The sequence below is a fragment of the Bubalus bubalis genome, chromosome 10 (assembly GCF_019923935.1).
Source record: "Bubalus bubalis isolate 160015118507 breed Murrah chromosome 10, NDDB_SH_1, whole genome shotgun sequence".
Lineage (NCBI taxonomy): Eukaryota > Metazoa > Chordata > Mammalia > Artiodactyla > Bovidae > Bubalus > Bubalus bubalis.
In genome coordinates, this window is record NC_059166.1 from 24,868,479 (window position 1) to 24,891,228 (window position 22,750).

Below are 22,750 nucleotides of genomic sequence, written 5' to 3' on the forward strand. Positions count from 1 at the left end.
TTGTGTGAGGTAGCCAGCTGTACCTACAGGAACTCTGCATGCTTTGGCTCCATCTGCTCCACTTAGGGCATCTGGAGTACACAGCTGGGTTGGTGCCACCTGGGACTACCAATGGGGCTACATTCATGGGAAGGCCTGACTCAGCTGCTTGGGGATTTCTGTTACTCTTTCTATGCTTACTGATCATGTGACCCACCAACCCCTGTTCAGGCCTCAGTTTCCTTATCTGTCAGAACCCCAGACATGTTTGGACGTGTCATGAAAGAACCCCACATATAATGACAGGGTGTGTTGCATCAGGGTCTGCGTGTGTTGCAACAGACCCGATTAGCCATGATATGCCCTGATGTGCCATGGTGGACATTGGGCATGTCACAACAAAAAGAACCGCCCATCACCGTGATGAAAAAAGCCAGGCATGTCACGACAGATCCACCAACCTCCCCTCCCCCACTGGGCCAGGACAGGCCACGATGGATCCATGTCGAGACAACATGACAACATGGACAGTTGCAAGAGCCCACATTGTGACAGAACCAGGCATGTTGAGACAGGAAAACCCTGTATAGTGATCAGGACAAGCATGCCACGACAACAGGCCCCCAGTCGCAGTGCCTCCAGAAACATGCTTTGATGGGAAAAACATTTTTTATCTTGCCTCAATAAAAGTTATTTGTTTCTAATTATATTTTAATACCACCTCCAAACACAGAAGTATTTGTGAAAGTACTTGTTATGAAAAAAGTATGAGATATGAAGCTGAAAACATTTTAGATGTTAAGCCCATGTTATTAACTGTGGATATGTGTTGAAGAGAACAATAAAGAAACAAGTTGTAAGATCTCTATTTGGTGCCACTGTCTGAATGCTGGAGTCATTCTTGTAAAAGATCATTGTTGGTATCTCATATTCTGTTCAAATCTTTTAATACCTTTAGGGAGGAGTGGAATTAGATGGTTGGTAGGCACACTGGACCATCAGTCAGTGGTTTGAGGAAGAACTGGGTGTGGTCAGGGTTCTACAGACTCTCTTTTCCAAAGTAGGGGACATACAGCACATATTCACAGCAGTTGTGCTCTCAGACCTCATAACCTCTCACTGTGAAAATTTCTCACTCCAACTCCTGAAATCTTATAGTCCAACTTAACTGAACATCTCCCCTCATTGTGTGAGAGCAGAATCTGATATATATTTTTTAGAAGAAAATTATTACCATAAAGATCTGCCTTTTTTGTTTGTTAAAAATTGACAACCAGAAGCAAACTAATCATTCTTTCCTCCTAAAAGCATAGCATTTTTGTTATACTGAATAGAATTACACTGTCATTAGGAGGAAAACAATATCATAGCACTTGATACTTTGTTTACTCTGTTATAAGCACAGCTACTAAATAAATATCAGCTACTTTCAGGGAAGAGAATACTACACTTGCAAATAAATTTGTATACAGATTCTGTTAAATATTATGTTTCAGTGAGATTAGCAAGCAGCAAATAGCAACAATGAAGGAAAAGCCACTGAAATTCTTAGCAAATAATCTGCCATTCTCTGCTTCTGTATCTGAATTTTATCTGCTCAAGCTATCAGGAAAAGGCTGTCAATCAGCTCTATTGCTGGAGTGAAGGAGTAGATGGTACAGTTTAATTTTATTATGGAAATTGATTTGCATCTTTTATATTTCTTGATTGAAATCTTTCCAGGTAATGGCATTGAAGAAGACTCATAAAAATGCCATGACTGGGGTAATAACTATTATTATGATCAAATTTAATAAAAAAAAACTTCCCTACAATATAGGAACTATGAATAATTCATATAAACTGTTGCCTAAAATGTGATAGAGAGGAAAAGACTTGTAGAAAAAAATCTTAATGTATCTAGACAGGGATGATAATTGGTTTTTGCAAATAATGAATACATCATGTTCAAACCAAGACTAACAAGGCCAGAAGAGATGATTCCACACAGAGGAAATAATTCCATGTATCTGATTTTTGCAAGATAAGAAGGATGGATGGATTTTTAAAAAAGAACTGTCATAAAAATACATGTTCTAAAAATTATATTTTAGAATATCACAACGGTTCTTTTAAATAAGCAATGACTTCAGGAATCTTTAAGATAAGTTTGTATTTATATGTTTGTGAATGATCTATACAAAAATGAGCATTGATCCCAGTGCTCCAGGTTAGTATTTTCCTCTCTATATTGTTTACCAATCTGGGCCTAGAAATCCAAGTTAACCCTAAAGAATTTGCATAAAATCAGTATTGAAACAATTCTTGTTTCAAAAAGAAGTTTAAAAATGATTGTATTTATTTGATATATAGAATTTTGTGTGCATAATTGTATTTCCAGCTTTAATCAATCTTTAATTTGTTTTGTTTCAATTTAATTTTATTTCTTTTAACTGTTAATCTCTCTGTTTCTTGCTTTTATTGGCTACCATCTGGTGGAAAAAATTGTAATAGCAGAGCAAGTTTAAAAGATATGTAATAAGACAAAGGTTTGCATTGTAAGTATGATTGCCACATCATATTGTTGACATGGGTAGCAGGCTTGATAATAGAGCCTTGTTCTTATCACACTCAGTTCCATTATAACTATTCATCTCTTAAATAATTTAGAAATTTATATTTTATTATGTAGAAAAAAGCTATGATACTATAATGAGTTCTAAGAAGGTAGGGCCCAGTTTGTTGTGGTTATTTCAATGTAGCCAGGATGTCCTTGTTGCCCTTGACAGACTTGAATTTTACACACATAGTTTCAGCATAATTATTGCTAGTGTTTACTTTCATTCTCAAACTGTACTTCTTTAGAAGATTAAAAATATAATTATTCTGTTTGTAATCAGCAGTTATCAGGGTGTCTGTGGATACCTGTACATTAAATATTTTTAACTTTTCAGTATTTAAGTTTTTTCCAATTATGTTAGATAAATTTGAGCTTAAATTCTCTGTTTTGGGGATTCTTCATGAAGAAAACATTAACAAATTAAAACATTTAATTTTTAATCAAAATTTTGATAATTGACCAGTCACATGAAGTCTTATTATTTTGGGATTATATTGTATAGACTATAATTTATAAAACCTACAAGTTTTTCACAAGCAGTTAATAAAGGTAATGTGGAATAAAATCATGTTCTTTACTGGTTAGCTAATGGCGTTTCAATAGTCATCTCCTTGGACTTGTTATTAATAGTAAGTTGGCTGAGAGAGTGATTTGACAACTACAGTGCATTGCTAAATATATCTTACAATAAATTGAAAGAAAAAATTGATATAGTTGCATCACATGTGTGCAGATATACTGTGTATTTTACATGGGCAGAATAATTATATTGTTTTTTTTTAATACATTCTTACTATTCTGCACAAAGAATTCCTAAAGATTAATCCTTAAAGACAGGGTTTATAAATCTCAAATTTTATTTTTATGTATACTATTTAGGTTAAAAATTTAATCTTTAAAATAATTCCAAATATGAATATGTTATTGAAAGTGAAGCCGCTCAGTTGTGTCCGACTCTTTGTGACCCCATGGACTGTAGCCTACCAGGTTCCACTATCCATGGGATTTTCCAGGCAAGAGTACTGGAGTGGGTTGCCATTTCCTTCTCCAGGAGATCTTCCCGAACCAGGGGTTGAACCCGGGTCTCCCACATGGTAGGCATTGTTATTTCTATGTAATTTCTTTGTTAACATTTTAATAATCCCAGAAATCACATAGCCAACCTTGTTGATTAAAAGCAGCAAAGGTTATATTCTAATCGGATATATGCTTATTCCTTTATAAGTTACAGTAATTATTTTCAAAATGCTTTAATGTGACAACAGAAACACAGTAGTAAAATTTGTTAAAACTAGTTGAATTTAGCTATACTTAAATCATAAATTTGTTGTTCAAAGTGGGTTAATCTTTTTCCATTTCTCTTTAAGTAATTTGTTACCCTGGATATTAGGAAAGAAATCAATGTTTGAATAGTCACAAGGGGTTTTTAAATAATTTTGAATTTTAAGTTTTTAAATTAAGAGTCTTACAAGAGGAAAAATGTAAGCTTAAACTCCTTGGCTTTTCAAACTACAAGGATATACTTAGTGATGTTAATTAAATAATAAAGATAAAATGTGTTCCTTTATGGTCATGTAATATGTAAACGTTTCTTCCATGTAAAAAATTCTAAAGATTATATATGTGTGTGTGTGTGTGTGTGTGTGTGTATAATCTATTTTCAATCTATCTATATATAAGAGATATCATATATATTTTTATTTGAAATATGCATTCAGGCAGGCTTCTCACACCACACTGTCTGCCCCTTTCAGGTCTCATGCTTTGCAGCATAGAAATTTAAAATATTTATCAGTAAGTTATATTGGAAAATATTACTTGATGCAATAAAGTTGAAATCATATTAACAATTATTTGTAACACCCATAAAAATAAACTGAAAAGCATTATTTATTCATAATTGAAGGAATGGCCTACTTATTCATAATTAAAGTTCTCCCCAACAAAGCCTCTGTATGTGTGCTTGGTAAGGTGCTTCAGTTGTGTCCAACTCTTTGTGACCCTATGTACTGTGTAGCCCACCAGGCTTCTCTGTCCATGGGGTTCTCCAGGCAAGAATACTGGAGTGGGTTGCAATATCCTGCTCCAGGGGATTTTCCTGACCCAGGACTCAAACCTGTGGCTCCTGTGGCTCCTACACTGCAAACAGGTTCTTTACTGATAAGCCACTGGGGAAACACCCACAAAGCCTATTTATAAGTAAATATTTTGAGTTCTCAAATGTCTCCATGAATAATTAAGCTATTATTATATAAGTTAAACATAGAAGGGGAATTATGGCTATGGTTTAAATGTTAAATATTGGTGTAAACCATGTAAAACACAATCTAATGGATTTTCTTGGAAGATGCTAGGAAAATAATGTTTTATTTTGAAAACTGTTAAATAAAGGAATCAAACCTTTTTATTCCTGATCTACTATTTAAACTCTGTATTTTGTAGTAATCAAAGAGTTCATAAGGTAGTTTATTTTATAGAAGGATCTCATCCAATAAATGAATAACTGTATTGTAATTATTATATTGCCATTTTGCAACCCTGAATTCATTAAAGTACATAGACAATTATCATTAGTGACTTCTGATAGAGGAAAACAGAGATAACAGGTTATTATGGCCTCCTGACGGAGAAGGCAATGGCAACCCACTCCAGGACTCTTGCCTGGAAAATCTCATGGACAGAGGAGCCTGGTAGGCTGCAGTTCATGGGGTCGCTGTGAGTGGGACACAACTAAATGACTTCATTTTCACTTTTCACTTTCATGCATTGGATAAGAAAATGGCAACCCACTCCAGTGTTCTTGCCTGGAGAATCCCAGGAACAGAGGAGCCTGGTAGGCTGCCGTCTATGGGGTCTCACAAAGTCAGACACGACTGAAGGGACTTAGCAGCAGCAGCAGCAGCAGCAGCCACAGCAGCATGGCCTCCTGATGCAAGCACACAACATTTGTTATGTAGAATTCTTTCTAAATTCCAAATGAAGTCTCTAGATTTAACTACTGATTCAAGACAGACAAATATTTTGAAAGACAACAAAGAAGCAGTCAGGGAATTTTTGACTGTGTGAAAGTATCCAGAGGGAAGAAAAAATATTAAAATGAAGAAAAGGTAAATACATATAGAAAAATCTAAGAGACACATTGATTAATTCCATTGCATAGAGGTTATTTGGATCTTGATTTCAAAAAATCCTCTGGAAAATTTGTATGAGACATCTGGGAAAATCAGAAAACTCATTGTATAGTTGGTGTTAATAAATAGTTTTTTATGATAGTTGATTATATTATCATATTTTTGAGCAATCACTTATTTTTAGAGGTGCATATAAACTTCTCCCATGGCTCAGTGGGTAAAGAATCTGCCTGCAATGCAGGAGATACAGGAGATGTGCGTTCAGTCCCTGGGTCGGGAAGATCCCCTGGAGAAGGAAATGGCACCCCACTCCAGTATTGTTGCCTGAAAAATCCCATGGGCAGAGGATACTGGAAGGCTACAGTCTAAAGGGACACAGAGTCGGACACTACTGAGTGATTAAACAAGCATAAAATATACAAGGAAGAATGAAATGATGTTTTGGTTTAACTCCTTAATATGATGTAGGGTTAACCAGTGGGGATAAGGATAAAATTGGTCATAAGTTTTTATTCACTGAATGATGGATACAGGGTTATACTACTATTCTCATGAATTATATACTACATACTCTCTACATATATATATATATATATACACACACACACACACACACACACACAGCTATATATAATTGCATGTCTTTCATGGATATTCCTAGTGTACTCATACTTTTTTTTTAACTTTTCTCCTGAGTGATAAATGATTTTCTTTCATGTAAAATATCTTAGCTTGACAATAGACTTAGTCATATTCTGTATTGAGATAAGGATGCTTCTTTTTTGGGTTATAATATTTCTATGTTTCAGTGCTATTTATTCAAACCCATGAAAAGAAGGAATTTATAAAATTCATTTTGTATAAAGTAATGACTCATAATATTTCCTTGCCTGTATCAAGGATATTTTCACAGAAAATTCTGCTTAGTTGTTTTAGGTTATTAGCTCTAAATACATCCTATAGCTATTGATTCCAATATTGTATATGTTTTTTGGTTCAAGATTAAATAGAAATGATGCATTAGATAAAACACAGAGTGGTAATGAAAGTTGTGGTAAACATGGTTTTGATTAGGCTCATTTTTAAACTTTAGCAGTTTAATCATTTATGCATAGAGTGTATGTTGCATTAAACATGCTTCCTATAATCAGTTTCTATGACAACCAAGAAACTGGCCGATTATATTGATTCATACAGGATGTTTTTCAAGGTTGTGATCAATTTATTAGAGTTAATTATTGTATTAGAATGACTGTCAATGATAACTATAAAATGAGTGATAGCATTTCCCTATTTAAATTATTCTTGTACTTCATAGGATATTTATATGCTGAAAATGCTTATGCTACTAATTGGAGAAGGCGAAATTGAAGAACAACTCTAAAGTACATATTAAGCTAATGAAACTAGAAAAATATGATGATTATGGTTTAACTTTAAAGAAACAGATTGGTTTTTATTTGATATTCAGTTCAGTTCAGTTCAGTTCAGTCGTTCAGTCGTGTCCGACTCTTTGTGACCCCATGAATCACAGCACGCCAGGCCTCCCTGTCCATCACCAACTCCCGGAGTTCATCCAGACTCACGTCCATCAAGTCAGTGATGCCATCCAGCCATCTCATCCTCTGTCGTCCCCTTCTCCTCCTGCCCCCAATCCCTCCCAGCATCAGTCTTTTCCAATGAGTCAACTCTTTGCATGAGGTGGCCAAAGTACTGGAGTTTCAGCTTTAGCATCATTCCTTCCAAAGAAATCCCAGGGCTGATCTCCTTCAGAATGGACTGGTTGGATCTCCTTGCGGAGGGTAAATAAATATTTATAGTTATTATAAATATTTATAATTATTATAAAATAATTATAATTACTTCAAATCTATATTGAAAAATCATTTCAGAACCTTTCAGACAACATTAAATCCTAAAATAAATAATCCATGTGTCTTATCAGGCCACTGTAACAAAGTCCCACAAAAATTATTTCTCACTATCTTACTGGCTAGAGGTTTGAAGTTAGGGCACCAGCATAGTTGAGTGAAGACCTTCTTCCAGATCTGAAGGAGTGAGCTAACTCTGTGAAATCTAACAGCACTAATCCCATTCCTTCAGGCTTTACCTCTTTGACCTCAGTGATTCACAAAGGCCCTACCTCCTACTATCACTGCATTGTGTACTAAAGTTCAGCATAAGATTTTCAGGGGGACACAGACATTCAGACCGCAGCAACATGTTACCATAATCTTTATCATTTCCTCAAAACAAGTATCCTTTCTTCCTAAACTGCTTTTCAGTAAAAAAGAAAAATAATAAAAAATTGAAAGTTACAAGGAAATGATGGAATAATGGTTCTTTACCCATTGTATGCAAAGGCTTTAAAATATCTAAGTAGTTTCCTTTTTTGAAGGTTACTGATTGGTTTGAGGAAATTTGCATTGCCTAAATAAATTATGAAATAAAATAGTGGTGTACTTTTGGCTCTCAGAGCAGCACCATGGTCATTGGCAAGAACAGGCATCTTAAAAAAGGCAGCAAAAAAGGAGCCAAGAAGAAACTATCAATAGTTGATCCATTTTATAAGACATGTGGGTGTGTTGTAAAAAGCACTAATTAACTATGTACAATGTGAGCAGTGTTGGAAAAACAGTAGTCTCAAGGACTCAAACCAAAATTGTATCTGATGATCCCATGGGTAGTGTTTTTGAAGTTAACCTTGATAAGCTTTAGAATAATGAACCTGCACCTAGAAAATTCAGGTTAATTACTGATAATATTCTGGGCAAAAACTGCCTTACAACTTCTATGACATGAATCTTACCAGTGACAAAATGTGCTCTATCATCTAAAAATTGCAGACCATGACAAAAGCTTATATTGAGATCAAGACTACTGATGGTTATTTGATTCATCTGGTCTGTGTTGGTTTTATAGAATACATACATATGTGTGTGTGTGTGTGTGTGTGTGTGTATACATATATAATTATATACATACATATATATATTATATATATAATAGATTCAGAAGACCTTTTAAACTTAGGACCAAGGGTCCCCACAAATTTTGAATAAGATGAGGGAAATCATGACTCAAAATTTAGACAAATTACTTGAAAGAAGTATTCAATAATTTGAGTGCAGACATTAGAAAAGATCTAGAAAAGGTTTGTCAATCTATCTTCTCCATCATGTCTTTGTTATCAAAATAAAATTGCTGTAGAAGTCCACGTCTGAGTTGGGGAAACTAATGGAGTATTATGGTGAAGGTAGTAGTTCTGAAAAGATACTAAGGATGACACAGGTGGAAAAATTGAACAAGCTGATGGATATGAAACACCAGTCCAAGAAGCTGTTTAAAAATCAGACTTTTAATATTGACAAATACAAAGCCTTATTATATATATAGAAGTTGTAAATCTAGTTTGGAGAGAAGAGCTTACTGAAGAGCATACAGTCTTTTAAAATAATTCTTGGAAATTCAGAATTGTCATTTCCAAATGAGTGCCAAATCCAGATTTATACAGATGCCAAGTTACAGCCTACCTTTTCAATATCTCTAGTGAAATGTGATAAAAAATATTTTAACGTGCTTGTGTTTATCATATTTTCCTTTTAGTTAATTTCCCTGTATTGGTTAAGAAAGTGAGACTTTCTCTTATATTGACCCCAGAAAAATTCTATAGCTTTGACTTTTACATTTTTAAACGATCTCTAATTTTGTATATATGATGGGAAAATGGATATCACATAGCAACTGTGTGCAAATCATGTAGCAAACTGTCTCTGTATCCTTTGTCAAGTGGGAAAATGGGTATCATGTAGCAACCACCTGCATATCATGTAGCAAAATAAATGTTTGCATCTTTTGTCAAGGATTGATGGTAGACATATGCAGAATGGAAAACTAGGGTCCTGCAAATAGATTAAAAGTTAAGTAAGAGAAGCTAGTTCTTTAGAGAAACTAGACAATTTCACAATGGCACCCCACTCCAGTACTTTTGCCTGGAAAATCCCATGGATGGAGGAGCCTGGTAGGTTGGGGTCCATGGAGTTGCTAAGAGTTGGACACGACTGAGCGACTTCGCTTTCACTTTTCACTTTCATGCATTGGAGAAGGAAATGGCAATCCACTCCAGTGTTCTTGCCTGGAGAATCCCAGGGACGGGGGAGCCTGGTGGCTGCCGTCTACGGGGTCACACAGAGTCGGACACGACTGAAGTGACTTAGCATAGCATAGACAATTTCACAGGTTCTTTAGAGACCTGCTCTTTGAGAGATGAGAGTGGTACTCAAAACTTGAGGGAAAGAGTTTCATTACCATTTATCCATGTACCAATGTGAAAAAACAAATTTCTAGGCTCACCTCTCCAAAGTATCTTGGTGTGATCAGAACAATTCTGTTCCTACCCTCTGATAGTCAGCAAGATAAGAATAGCTAGAATTGGAGAAAGGCACACAAATCCATATTAACTGTGATATTGCTGTCAAGGCATGAATTAACACCAAGGGCTGTAGGCCATGCTCAATATAATACAAGTTTTGATGTGTTAAATTAGACTTCTATAATAGACCAATAAAAATTATGTTATTACAAGCTACCAGTTATTAAGTCTACCAAGCACTGTGCTAATTATCTGTTATTACTTTAACTCTTTAAGGCAAATGTTGCATTCTGATTTCTCAAGAAAGACATTGAGGCTTAGAGGTATTATTTATTTTAATAGTAATGCAATTGCTTAGTGGCAGGTTTGAGATTCATAGCCACATCTATCTGACATCCAAGCCATTATGATAAAATGAACTCTATATAGAAGTAGACAATAAAATATTCTCTTTCAAAATCAGATGATTAGAGCTAAATTGTTTTTTTTTTTTTTCCAGAGAAACATGTCATGGTTTTTACTCTCTTGATGACATATTAAAAAAAAAAAAGAAAAAGAAAATAGGAACATGTATCCTGAAGGAAGTCTTTGGGGAGAATAAATTGTCTTTAATAATTTAATGGTCTATAATATTGACAGGGAAATACTCTATTTTGTATAGGCTCAAGATTAGAAGTAGGGAAACAAGGCTAATGTACTTTGGCTACAATTAAGTTATTTTATTATTATTTTTTACTGAGCTGTCTGCTAATAAAACGGGTAACTTCATAAAGTGTGGACTTCTAATGACAACAAAAGTATGCAAGCAGGATTATTTGGAGTTTCTCGGTTATAATAATGAATGGGTTAGTTGAGATGCTTTTGAGTGTCGCTATTGTGGGTTGAGATGTGTTTCCCCAAAAGATACGTGGAAGTCCTAACTGCCCTAATCCATGAATGTGACCTTATTTGTAAACAGAGTCTTTACAGATATAAATAATTTAAGATGAAGTCATACTTGATTCAGTTCAGTTCAGTCACTCAGTCATGTCCAACTCTTTGTGACCCCATGAACCGCAGCACACCAGGCCTCCCTGTCCATGACCAACTCCCGGAGTCTACCCAAACCCATGTCCATCGAGTTGGTGATGCCATCCAACCATCTCATCCTCTGTCATCCCCTTCTCCTCCTGCCCTCAATCTTTCCTAGCATCACGGTCTTTTCAAATGAGTCAGTTCTTCACATCAGGTGGCCAAAGTATTGGAGTTTCAGCTTCAACATCAGTCCTTCCAATGAACAACCGGTACTGATCTTCTTTAAGATGGACTGGTTGGATCTCCTTGCAGTCCAAGGGATTCTCAAGAGTCTTCTCCAACACCACAGCTCAAAAGCATCAGTTCTTTGGCACTCAGATGTCTTTATAGTCCAACTCTCACAACCATACATGACCACTGGAAAAACCATAGCCTTGACTAGACGGACCTTGTTGGCAAAGTAATGTCTCTGCTTTTTAATATGCTGTCTAGGCTGGCCATAACTTTGCTTCCAAGAAGTAAGAGTGGATGTTTTAATAATGTGGCATTAAATCCAAGATTTGGTGTTCTGGTGAGGAGAAAAAGATTGGGGGACATGCAGATATACAAATAGTTATGGGGCAATGGAGGCAGAAATTGGAGTGAGGCATCTATAAGCTAGGGAATGCCAAAGATTGCCACCAATTATAAGAAGGTAGGAAGAGGGTTTCCCTGGTGAATCAGGTGGTAAAGCATCTGCCTTCAAATGTGGGAAACCTGGGTTCAATCCCTGGGTCAAGAAGATCCCCTGGAGGAGGAAATGGCAACCCACTCCAGTACTCTTGCCTGGAAAATCCAATGGACAGAGGAGCCTGGTGGGTTGCAAAGAGTTGAACACTACTGAGCGACTTCGCTTTCACTTTCAGGAAGAGTCAAGGATGATTCCTCCCTAGAACCTTTGGAGGCCACAAAGCCTTTCTGACTCCTTGATTTTGGACTTGTTTCCAGAACTGCAAAAGAATAAATTTCTCTGATGGCAGCACTAGGAGACAAATATAGGTAGGCCCGGTCAAACCTGAAAACCTCTAGTCTGCTCAGAGAGATTACTAGCATCACAGACAAGAGTCCTGTAAAGATTCCCTGGAGACAGTGGTCAGAGATTGGTTTGTGAGTAAGGAGGGGAAATAGTGAAGGCAATTAAGGAGAGGGAAACCGTGTGAGCCCATACTCAGAGGCTAAATTAGGTATGTATTTACATACAGGAATTAAGAATTAGCTGACTAGACTAAGAACTGAGCTAACAAGTTTAGGATAATGTGAAATAAGTCTGGGATGATAAAGTGTGGAAGACCACAGATGGTATGCAGCCCACTACATGGGACTCAATCTTTGATGGGATAATGAGACAGAATGAAAGATTAAAGCCAAGAGTATGTACAGAGAGAAGGTCTTCCCAGTTGGCTCAGAGGTAAAGAATCCTCCTACCAATGGAGGAGATAAATGTTTGATCCCTAGATGGAAAGATCCCCTGGAGAAGGAAATGACAACTCACTCCAGTGCTCTTGCCTGGGAAATCTCATGGACAGAGGAGCCTGGTGAGCTACAGTCCATGGGTTGCAAAAGAGTTGGTTAGGACTTAGTGACTAAGCAGCAACAACATGTACAGAGAGAAGGGTATAGGAGTAGTATGGAATCACCTGGAAGTTTGGCTAAACAACAGTAATGTAAAGTTTACTCTATAAAACATGAACTTCTGGAATTGATGGTTAGTATTTAAGGAATGATGAATGTGGGCAGTAGTCAAGAGGGTGAAAATGACAGAAAAAATTGATAAAAAGAGACAGACAGACACAGAAAATGACAAGGAGACAAAGACAGATCACTTAGAGTGCCCAAGTGTAGGGGCAGGGAGGAGGGAAAGGGAAAGCCAAAAATGGTAAGTGTGTGTTTTGAATATCTGGGACAAAGGAAAAATACTGAAATGTGTGTTTTTATCTGTTGTCTTTATAAAGGATTAGAAAGTAAATAGTATAGGTTTTTTCAGGCCATAGTTTCTTTCACAGTGATTTCATTCTGCTGTTGCATATAATAGAAAATATATATAATTTTCCAACTTTTTTTGCCCTTCAAGATCAACTGATAATTTGTAATTTGTTAACACAAGTGGATTTTACAGTTCCGCATTTGATATCTATGTGAGCTTCCCACGTGGCTCAGTGGTAAAGAATCCATCCAACAGTGCAGGAGACTCAGGAGACATGGGTTCCATCCCTGGGTTGGGAAGATCCCCTGGAGGAGGAAATGGCAACCTACTCCAGTATTCTTGCCTGGAGAATCCCATGGACCAAGGAGCATGCTACAGTCCATAGGGCTGCAAATAGTCGGACACAACTGTGCATGTGCACACGCACACATGCACACACGCGTGCGTGCATACACACACACACACCTGATATCTAGGCACCTTGAAGTAGACAGTATTGATTGTTAGAAACTAAAATGTTTGTTTGCCATGATTTCATTTATTCAAATATTCTTTATCCTGAAATGAAACAATTTCATTTCACTGTGTTTTATATTCTTAGGCAGGTGATATAATATCTTGAGGAATATCCAGGTATTAATGCAGTTAGAGGAAGAGTGTTTCTTCAAATGGAAACCTAATAATTTTCATGATAGAAAATATAAATCAGTACATGTCAGAGAGGCACATCTATTTTCTCTTTTCAGTAATAGGTTTACATTTTTAACATGCGTTTCATGAACCAATGTCATCTTTTTGCAGGTGATTGCTTATAAGCAAGTAGTTTTGATTTTATCTCGATCATTTCTGATGCAGGGCATTGTGAAGACCTCAATTAGGATTGGAAATGTGCTGTTCTATTTTCTCATTTCCTACAAAGATTTAAACCTAAATTCATAACTGCCTGCCAGGTCCTTAATGTAAGAGCATCTTTGTTTATGTAATGTTTTTGTCAAGAATAAGGTGCCACACCTATCATGGCGTGTAATTGCTATAATATGTGTATGGCATTAAGTTCTTCATACTCCTTTTATTTATATAGGGCTGTTAGAAAATTATTTCCCCTTTTTAATAAATGCCTTTATTCCTCAATACAATTTAAACAAATAAATATTTCATTGACCTTTTGCATTTCTTTTTGTAGCACTACAAAAGGGTCATATTCCTTGATATAATAATTGAAAATCAAGTGAGTATTAACAATCTAGTAATTGGAAAGTAATTTTATAGAACACAGACCATAAATTATTCACCATTTGAAGTACAGTGTGTTTATATTTCATTTTATAAAACATTCTTCCAGGTTAGTGACAAGACATTCAGTGGTGCTTGAGAAAAGGGACCATCTAGATCTCTTATCATTTGATATATGTTTGGCAAAACATTTGGAAACTTCATTAATTTATGTCAGATTTGTAGAGAGGCTTTAACTGGATTATTGTACACTTGAACTTGAATTCAAGTGCATCAGATTGAGTCTTTCTCTTGGCAAGAAATTGCAATGCTAATAAAGCTGGGAGGGGAGTGGTCCCTCTTCATTCTCTGCTGTGTGATGTGAACATTAAAAACATGAAAAAGGTTTTGAGATTTGAATGATGAATATTAATTATTTGGGATACTGTAGCATTAGGAAGTAATTAGGTAAAACCATCATTATAGGGTTAGAAATTATTTTCCTCAAGTTGAAAAATGGTATATTTCAAATACTGTGCACATTTAATTGAGAATAGCAGAAATTTTGACTTAGTATCCTTCTCTGAGGATCTCACAGTTCTTTATAAGTACTATCATTTTCATACTCATTTTACTTCTATGAAGAGGAACTTTAATTTCCAAAATCAGTAGTTACTCCAAAAGGCATGATTATTTATAGAAAGTGATGAAATCAAAATGATATTTTAACCTATACATTCCCATGAGAGATATATAGGCCAGTGATCCAGCGCCTTTATGTTTCCCTAATTCAACTAGGCATTAATCAAATATGTATGGAATATTTATTATGTGCTGTAAAGTGTTCTATAGATTAAAAAAAATGAATAAAAACATACCCATGATTCCAAGGAGTATGTGGTCTAGTTGGGATGATATATGCAGAACTGGGTAATTACAAAATAATGTAGAACATGCAGTAAGAGAAAGGTTCAGGGGACATCAGCTCTTGTAAAAATGGTTCAGAAGGCAGAACTTGTCCTAGGGAATATTTCCATGTTACCATTTTATTCATTAATTTTTTATGAGACAAACAGGCCATCCTGTTTCCTATAGTACAATGCTCCAAATGCCATATTTCCCATCATTGCTCCCAAGTTTTGCTCTCAGCTCTGAGGCCCTGGTCATCTGACATTTACTAGTAGAGATTAAAACAACAACAACAACAAAAAATGTGAATATAAGGAATCTTTATCTGGAGGGCTGCTGTCTTAGCCTGGGCAGCTATAACAAACTGCTATACACTTGGCAGCTTAAAAAGAGACTTTTATTTCTCACAGTTATGGAGGCTAGGAAGTCCATGATCAGTGTGATGATGGCTTCAGTGTTGTGATCACGCTCTTCCTGTTTTCTCATTAAGTCCTCATATGGCCTTTCCTTGGTGCTTGTATGTATGTGTGTGCAAACACACACACACACACACATAGTTCATAACTTTAAAATCCATTCTATTAATATGTTTCCTCACAGACACTCCCATGGTTCCTCTCTAGTAAGTCCATCATTAAAACACCACTAATTAAGGAAGTAAGTGATAAGCAATAAAATCACATTCATAATTTTAAACACCTTGGAAAGCCACCCATAATCAATTATATTTTAGTAGAAAAAGAATGAGCAATCATCTCTAAATAATGTTGTTGTATTAAATTTATCTAATAGTGGCACTCTACCTTAATCAATTTTAAATTGGATCATTAGTTAATGAAAATAGGCAGTAATTAAATACTCCTGATTTTCACTTGTGTCATGATATCAAATTTCCTGATGAAATTCAGTGTGAGGATTGGACATAGTTAAACTCCTGTTTTCAAATTTTACTGCAGTGGAGAGAGCTCATTGTAAAAGGAAAGGTTTTACAAGCTGTTGCCACTACAGTTCAGTAGCTGCAATACTGTTTTATGATTACAGATCAGACAACCAGGAAAATCAGAATAAATCTAAATGGTACCACTTCATTTTATAATCTGTGATGGATGCAAATTGAGACTTGTATTACTTATTTAGGAAACACATAATTCTAGAACATTAGATCTACAGATATCTTTAGAATCTCTAAATGGGATGCCCACATTTTACAACTGAGTATTAGGACCCTAAATACTGTAGCTAAAAGACTTAGCTGTTGAACTGAGGCAAAAATCATATTTCCTGACTCTCAACTTGTGCTTTTAGCAGTGCATCACATTCATCATCTTTTTACATTAATGCATTTATCTGGCTTATAAGTTACCCATTCTGTTTTCAACATAGCCAAGCATGCCCCTCCTTTGATGTTGGGCTTTAACACTGGCTGATATAGAGCCATAATTGCTTTTCTCTCTATAGAATTCTGTTAGATGGTAATGTCTACAAAACCTAGATGTGGTCTTCATTCTATCTTGACCCACTCATCTTTTTTCCTGCTAACATCTGTAAGGGTTTGAAACTCCCTGAAACAAAATACTTTCCACAGATGTCATGGTAAATCATCAGGCTACTCAGTTTTCAAACTCTAAAATTTGAGGGAGAGATCATTCGATATGGAGAGAAAATAAATACCAAGAGAAGGGAAAGCAGAAGTTGCCATTGGAAGAAAAAACATAATCGACAACTGGTTGAAATGCCTTGGGTAGTAATAGTAGTAGTAGTGTTAGTCACTGCCTTGTGTCCGACTCTTTGCGATCCCCATGGACTGTAGCCCACCAGGCTCCTCTGTCTATGAGATTCTCCAGGCAAGAATACTTGCCCTTCCTCCAGGGCATCTTCCCAACCCAGGGATTGAGCCTGGGTCTCCTTCACTGCAGACAGATTTTTTTACTGAGTGAGCTACAGTGAATAGACTTTATAATATTTTCAAAAATCATTATGATTGCATGTTAAATATCACCTGGTCTTGCCTGTGTTTAATTGTATAGTTTTTACAATTTCTGTACAGTTTTCCTTTATATGAAATATAGTAATCTTTGAATATGACAGGAAATACACTTAATTTGTCTTCTCAGCACTGCAAAATATACTAGGTTTAGACAGATCTGATTAATTTCAATGGAGTTATAAAGAAGACATCTGTGAGGGACAGTCATTCTGACAAAGAGTGAAAGGGTTAAATGACCCCTTAATTTCTCTATTTTGGCAAACTCCCAAGGCTTTCACTAAGAGACTGTTTATGTTTTCTGCCAGGTGGATGCAAATTCACTCTACAAAAAGGAATTAATTTACTAAGGTATGATGCATCTTTTCTCTTTTCTATTCTGGTAATTGAATATTCATCACAAAACAAGTGCTGCTAATTAGCAGATTATTCCATTTACTGGCAAATAATGAACTTGTTATTTATATTAAAAAAAGCAACAGTTGAAAAAAATTCAAAGTTTTATTTAGTTACAACTGCTCAAATAACTTTAAAGATCTTCCAAACATACAATGCATTTCACTGTAATGAATCATTATTTGGTAACTACACACAGGATTTAAGTTTTAATCACTTCAAGAAATGGAGGTTTTAGGTTAACATTTAGTTGTTGTAACAACATTTCCAATCTTAGCAAGGCTGTGTTTTTGCCTAAAGTTAGTAGTTTGGTGAAATTAATGATAATTGTGGGCACTTCCTCAGTTTTTAAACTTACTTAAGGTGGATGACTCATTTGGGGAGCTGCTTTAACAGAAGTTTGTTCTAGGAATTTTAATTATGTACTTAGATAGTTAACAAGGCGGCTACCTAACTATTCTTCCTAAAGAATAATCATCAGTAAGGTAACTTAATCATTAACTATATTTCTTATTTACTGTCATTCTTTTATTACAGTAAGTCCTTTTATCAGTTTTGTATCCTATGTTAGGTATTATTTCTGTTAAAAATAGTGAAATGATTGACACTGGAGAGGCCATGTCTGATTATCTTTTGTATAAAGGCAAACTTGCACCACACAGAGCATCACCTTCACCACCTCCCCCCCCCCCCCATCATATTGTAGTATTATTTTTTGAAATTCTGGCTACTGAATGGTGAGTGCATCAGCTTTGTTACTCAGTCAGATCCAGGCTCTGCCTCTCAGGCAAGAATTTAGAGAGTATGAAGGATTCTGTGGGGAAACTGGCTAAACAGAAATAATCTAAAATGAGATATTAAGACTAAATTAAAACAACAGAGAACAGCAGGGCACAGAGGAAACCGAAACAATGCCAAAATAGGGATATAATGGATCACAGTAAGGCAAGTGGAACATGCACATGCTTTGGGTTGTAGGTGAGGAACGTGTAGGAGAGAATCTGGTTCTGAGAATGTTAAAATCTAATTTTCTACTGTCGGGTATAAAATAGAAAATGTTTAAATTTTAAAAATCAAGATGAAACTTTTTAAGTATATTCTTCAGAAATATGGATACAAATATAAGATTCCTCCCTCCCCCATTAAAAAACCATCAATTAGAATAACTGAGAGTAGTTGTCTCCAGAGGATGAGCCAGGAACTATAGTTTTTCAGCATTGTCTATTTTATGCAGGTAATAGTGATGGTAGAAAGAAGTGCTTATAATGTAATTAAGTGGTTTATAAAATATGTAATGGAGAAGGATAAGAATGAGGTGGATGAAACTGGAGCCGATTATACAGAGTGAAGTAAGCCGGAAAGAAAACCACCAATACAGTATACTAACGCATATATATGGAGTTTAGAAAGATGGTAATGATAACCCTGTATGCGAGACAGCAAAAGAGACACAGATGTATAGAACAGTCTTTTGGACTCTGTGGGAGAGGGAGAGGGAGAGGGAGAGGGGGATGATTTGGGAGAATGGCATTGAAACATGTATAATATTATATAAGAAACAAATCGCCAGTCCAGGTTTGATGCAGGATACAGGATGCTTGGGGCTGGTGCACTAGGATGACCCAGAGGGATGGTAAGGGGATGGAGGTGGGAGGGGGCTTCAGGATGGGGAACACATGTACACCTGTGGCGGATTCATGTTGATGTATGGCAAAACCAATACAATACTGTAAAGTAGTTAGCCTCTAATTAAAATAAACAAATTTAAATTAAAAATAAATTAGTCAATCAGAGTTTTAGAAATAAACATTAATTAATATAGATATTTTCTGATGGCTTCAAGGTTGTACGTGGGGAAATGAGTTTGTAGGAAATTATAATTCCTTTCCTCTCTAAGGAAGACAGGAAAGGAGCGAGAAAGACTTTACAACTAACTTGCTGTGTATCCCAGGAGATTACTGAGTGGCACTGAGAACAGTAACTCTTGGGATTGGAGAGCTAAAATAGAGAGAATCAAATGTTAGGGAGGATAACCTTTTTATGTGGAAGAAGACATGTGTCCTTCAAGATTTGCTTTTTGAGATATTTATAGAGGTGATTCAGTGAGAGTCCTATGACTGCTAACATTCAGTTCAAGGATTCTGGTCCTGTGAACCTACCAAAGAAAGTTGAAGTAGTCTGCATCTAAGCTAAAACAAACTGCTCATCTGTGAAGTCCAGAGACTAGTAGCACTCACAAATCTAAATCTATCACCAGCAAGGGGAATGGCATCACTGGCACAGGCTTATGGGAATCAAAATCCATTTCTTAAGTCGAGGAAAACTGGCTCGTCAAAGGACATTGTTATCTTGTGCAAAGAAGGGATGGGTGGCCCCTCCGTAGGAGCCGTTATCATATCTGTAAGAAACTGTTTGCTCTTTACTTACAAGTACTTACAGTTCTCATTTAGTAGTTTTTTTTTTTTTTTTTTTAATCACAGGAAACTGGTCTAAAAAGTTTAGAATAGAGATACAAAATAGTAGAGATACCATGACACTTCTGCTTTTTACTTCAAAGCATGAGGTGTTTGTTTGAAGTAGATATAGTCTTTCCATTTAAAAGAATTTTTTTCTGTGTTTTTCTTAACGAAAGGTCTTATTTTTAAAAATCAGTTATAAATTTTGAATTTGATTACTTTTTATACTTATCATATAATTTTGCATGTTTTCTACTTTGTGTATAATTTGTTTCTGTCCTGTCAGTTTGAAAAGACTATTAATAGATTTATTTCAATGAGCCTAATATTTTTGGAGTAATCATGTACTAATCATGGTGTATTATTCTATAAATGCACCTTAATATTAATTTTGCTATTTTATGTTTAGGATTTATGGTTTATATTAATATTAAAAATGTATTTGCAGTTATTTTCTCTTAGAATACACTAGTTTGTGGGTTTTTCAATCAAGGCTGTCTTGTTATCCTGGTTTTACAAAAAGAAAATGGTCCTCTATGCTCTGTAAAAGTTTAGTTCACAAAAGATTACAAACACCTTCAAAGTTGAAACAGCCTGTGACAGTGTGATCCTGAGACCTTTTGGACATTTTTTCTTTGAAAGTGTCAGCAGTTTTTTCCACAATGTTGTTCAGTTTATAGTAACTAAATTTTATGTAAATATACTGTTATATCAGAGAAGGCAATGGCACCCCACTCCAGCACTCTTGCCTAGAAAATCCCATGGACGGACGTGCCTGGTAGGCTGAAGTCTGTGGGGTTGCTAGGAGTCGGAAACGACTGAAGTGACTTAGCAGTAGCAGCATGCTGTTATATACACTCTTAAAAATCAGCTATTTTATCTAGATTTTGATGTATTGGTATAAGATTAATGTATTCAAAAATTTATTCTGTACTTTGTGTTGTCATTTCTAAGTTTATTTATTTGTACTCTAATTTTAGTTGATTAGAATAGCTAGAAAATGTAGTTTTGTTGATTGTTATACTTCAGCTGGCATATTTGAATTTTGGGGCCTTATTTATTCTAGAAAGAAAAGACATTTATAACAATATGAAGGAAGTGTGACAAAATGTCTTTTTTTGTTGTTTTTTTGTTTTTTTCTGTACACATTGGAGGGAATGATAAAGGAATAGTGAATAGACGTGTGCTACATCATATTTTAAAATGTGGCTTCTGGATATATACTGTCTGGCTTCAAAACCAGCCCTTTTACTTAAAACTCTGGAACTTTGTAGAAATGACTTCATCTCCTTCTGCCTTCCTTTTCTCAACTTGAAAATGGATTTTATCATAGCATTTAACTTTTAGGGTTAGCTTGGAAGTAAATTAATAAATACATATGAAGAGCTTAAAATGCTATTGCAACAATGTGCAAGTTCAAAGAATATTAAGAGAAAAATCAAGACAGTTTTAGCTTTAATACAGATTGTAGGCCTTCTCAATGACAGTGATTATCTTTGCCCTATTTACTGATTTATTTTTTAACCTTAGGTTGCATTTTCCAATATATATCTCTTTCTTTGTGTTTTTTGTTGACACTTTGTAATAATTCCTTACTCGGCTTTGAGGATTGGCCCAAGGCAGCAAGAACCTGGGCCCAGGCCAAGTCCCTGAGGGCTGCTGTTAGAATTCCAGCAGGATCTCATTAAGAGTAGAACTAAAGAAATTAGGTTGTATGATTATGTAAGTTATTGTTTACACTTAATTTGAATGGAATATGTGAGAGTAGCCACAGGGCAGCAGAAGCTAGATGGTCCTTGGAGAGCACAGGCTCATGGTATTCCATACTTTTCTTCTCTGTCTTGACCCAGTTCCTCCCCATTCACCAGTCCCATTAGTAGACCCACAACTCATTCATTAGATAGTGTATCATTAAGGGGTCTTCAGAGAACAAAAACAATCTGAGATTTTTTTTAATATACAGCTGACTTTTAAATAATTTGGGGGTTAGAGGCCCTGACCTTACATGCAGTCAAAAAATTGTATATACTTTATAGTTGTATATACTTTGTATATACTTTATTTTCTGCATATCTGCAGATTCAAATAACTAGGGATTATGTAGTACTGTAGTATTTATGATTGAAAAATAGCCACCTGTAATTGGATCTATGCAGTTCAAACCAGTGTTGTTCAAGGGACATACAGATATATATATATATAGAGAGAGAGAGAGAGAGACAGAGAGATTTATTTTAAGGAATTGGCCTACATAACTGTGGGACCTCTCAAATCCAAAATCTTCAGGGCAGTTCAGCTGGTTGAGAATTCCAGCAAGAGTTGGTGCTGCAGTTTTGAGTCTGAAGACTGTCCAGAAGCAGAATTTTTTTCTCGGGGGATACCACTGTTTGTTCATATGGCCTTCAGTTGATTGGATTAGTCTCACCTACTGATTCTAAATGTTAATCACATCTTAAAAAATACCTTCACAGCAACATGTAGACTAGTGTTTGACCAAAGAACTGGGCATCATAGCCTAGCCAACTAAACACACAACCATCACAGATGGGATATTTGTTATTAAAATGCCATTGCTCTCAAGTATGGAGTTTATTGCTGAACTGTTTAGACTGGACACCTTGTCCAGTGGGACAGCAATAGGACCTTTAACCCCAACCTAATCAGATTCCTATGAAGCTTAATTGTCTTCACTCTTGTGATTATATGAAAGTAGCACCTTCCACCATTTTGCCTGT

At 35.7% G+C, this 22,750-nt stretch overlaps 1 pseudogene; it reads left to right on the forward strand.

Moving 5' to 3' along the window:
• Window positions 1–8,194: 8,194 nt before the first annotated feature.
• Window positions 8,195–9,056, forward strand: LOC123464644 (annotated as a pseudogene).
• The last annotated feature ends 13,694 nt before the right edge of the window (window positions 9,057–22,750 follow it).